This window comes from Otolemur garnettii, unplaced genomic scaffold (genome assembly GCF_000181295.1).
Source record: "Otolemur garnettii isolate 467f Iridium unplaced genomic scaffold, OtoGar3 scaffold00001, whole genome shotgun sequence".
In the NCBI taxonomy this organism is placed as follows: domain Eukaryota; kingdom Metazoa; phylum Chordata; class Mammalia; order Primates; family Galagidae; genus Otolemur; species Otolemur garnettii.
In genome coordinates, this window is record NW_003852396.1 from 34105842 (window position 1) to 34109161 (window position 3320).

The window sequence follows — 3320 nt, forward strand, 5'->3', positions numbered from 1 at the left end:
CAATCATCCTTGGAAAATAGTAATACAGGACAGAGTTGAAAGGCACTTTGCCCTCAGTGTTTGCCTATGCAGACACTGAGAACAAGTGTTAGTCAGTTCTGATAGAAGCAAGTGACATGCTAAATGGAGTTTGCTGACATTTGTAGATCCTATGTAACACAAGAAAACAAGCTTAAGATGAGACAGAGATATTTATTTAGTCATATGGCTAAGATCTCCTTAGTTATATTAGAAGCCCACTGTAGAACACACATGACATATTCATGACTGTGTGACATGATTTTGTCAGTCATTAAATTCATTAACACTATCACAGGATATAATTTCCATTATTTAATGCAGGAAAACATTCAAATATTTGAGTTATTCCTATGGAACTTAATGACTCCAAAATATTCATTTCAGGTTATCTGTAGTACTATGAAATTTTGCATTTAAATAAATGGCACAACATACCAAGATCCTTGGAATTTTCTTTCAAGTTGTAGAAATATAAATATGATTTGCCTGTACTAAGTATATTTTGCATATTCTTGGACCTTGAAAAAATTATTCTTACCACATTCCAGATACATTCTAGAAACATTAATTATCATACTTGTTTGCAGGCAGACCCCAGTTACTGAGTTAAAGATTCTCTTTGCTTTCCTTATAGTAGCTGATCTTAACTGACTAAAATGCTTGATATATAGTAGTCTTTATGGGTTATTTTCTCAGTCTTGCTTAAATCAGTTAAAATATGGGATTCAAAATGGCAGCGCTCAACACTATTATGAAACTAATTGTTAGCTATCTTAGGAGAACTATAATCCAAATGGAGTCTAAGACTACAGGGAAAGAGGAGAGGGAGAGGGGAGGATTGGTGAAGAGAATGATATTGTGAGGATAACGCCTGTGATTTATCCTATTAGGATACATGTGAATTTGTCTAAAGGTCGAATATAAATATCTTAACATAACAATTATGAGAAAGACATGATGGCTATGTTAGCCAGTTGGATGAGAGTTTTTCAAACTGTATATGAAAGTAACACACTGTATCCCATGATAGAATTAATGTACACAATTATGATCTAATAAAAAAAGAATTAAAAAATATGGGACTCATAAAAATCAATGCATAGTTTAAAATTGCTATGAAAAATTACACAGAATTTAAGCTACCAGATTCTTCCACATCCTTAAAAGTGGTCTCCTTTGGGATCGGTGTGCATAGCACAGTGGTTATGGCCACACATTCCAAAGCTGGCGGGTTCAAACTAAGTCTGGGCCAGCTAAGCAATGATGATATATGCAACAGAAAAATAGCTGGGCATTGTGGTGGGTGCCTATAGTCCCAGATACTTGGGAGGTTGAGGCAAGAGAATCATTTAAGCCCAAGACTTGGAGGTCGCTGTGAGCTATGATGCCATAGCACTCTACCTAGGGTGTCATAGTGAAACTCTGTTTGAAAAAAAAAAAAAGATCTTCTTTGTTACAGCATCTTGACTAGGTTTAGTCTAAACAAACAAAGAAGAAAATAATTGATGGTGCATTAACTAGTCTTTTAAATTGATTCTTAAGTAAACAAGACATAAGACAGCATGGGAATGACATTATAAATAGAGAGTGATGGGGGATGCCATTAAAAGGACAGAAGAACTGTAAGTCATATTCTACTGCTTGATCTTCACTCCTGCCTGCTTTCCAGGTAAAGTAAATATTTATGTAGTTACACTGATTAAAATTCCAGTGTCTATCACCATCTCTTCAAATATTTATTTCCTTCTACTTTCCTAACTTTTTTTCTCACTGAACTGACCTTTTTTTTTATAGCATCAAGATCTCTTTCCTTTTATCCTTCATAACCCTTGCCCCCTCTCAGTGCACTAATTATTGCAACATAAACAAAATGCTACACGGTTCTAATAGGATGCCTCATTGATTTGTAGATTTTAATTCTCAACCAGGCCCTCAATTGTCAATAATTGCTTCTTGTGTACAATTTATTTCAAAAGGCATTACTTTTCCTAAAAGTAATAGCTATTGCCTCACCTTTAATTTATTGGTATTCTCACCATTTTCCATTTGCCACAGAGGAAACAAACATAAATACAGCCTTTCAGCTTTTGAAAAATAAGTCAGACCATGAATTGTTGGCTAAAAAAGAAGTAGAAAATATAATATCTCCTGACAAGACTGCCTTTATTCCATCACCTTGACACCAGCTTCTGTAGCATTTAGAGGAGGTGTGTTCTTAATAATATTGACTGATGGTTCTCTCAAGCCAAATACAGTTCATGAAAGGAGTTAGAGGACTGCAGGTATTTTTATGCTTTTGGTACACCAATACTCAACCCCCCAAACTACCCATCCACTATCATCAACACACAATACCCTATGTACTCTTTGCCACCACAATCTATCTGTGAGCAGTAGCACAGAAGAATAGAATTCAGATCTAACAAAAAGAAATTTAATTAGATCTGAGCACTCATCCCCCCCTCAGATGCCTTCAGAATCTCATCAGGTCTCACATCCTTATTTAGTGTTGCCACTTGAAAGAAACTTAGTCTTCCTAGTCATGCTTTATCAGGAAGATTTTTTCTCAATGAATAGTTTTGGAATCTCCTAATTATATGGAATATTCAATTTCTTACCTACCCATCACTTCTAAGATCTTTTAGAAATCATCAAATCAGTAGCCTTTGCATGCTTCAATAAAATCCAAGGTGAGAAGCAAATCAAGGGCACAATTTCACACATGGTAGCTTTGAAGAAAATGAAATACTTAGGAATATACCTGAAAAAGAGGTGAAGGATCTTTACAAAGAGAATTATGAAATCCTAAGAAAAGAAATAGCAAAGATGTTAACAAATGGAAGAACATACCATGCTCTTGGCTGGGAAGAATAAATATCATCAAAATGTTTACACTTCTCAAAGCAATCTACTGATTCAATGCAATCCTCATTAAATTACCAATATCATATTTTGAAAAACTGGAAAAAATAGTATTTCATTTTGTATGGAACCAGGAAAAAATGCATATAGCCAAGGCTATTCTTAGTAATAAAAATGAAGCCCCAGGCACCACTCTACCAGACTTCAGGATATATTATAAGTCTACAGTAATCAAAATAGCACGATATTGGCACAAATAGAGACATAGACAAATGGAACTGAATAGAAAACCAAGAGATGAAACCAGTCTCTACTTGCCATCTGATCTTTGATAAACCAAACAAAAGCATACAGTGGGGAAAAGAATCCCTATTCAGCCAATGGTGTTGGGAGACCTGGATAACCACATGTAAAAGACTGAAACTGGACCCACATCT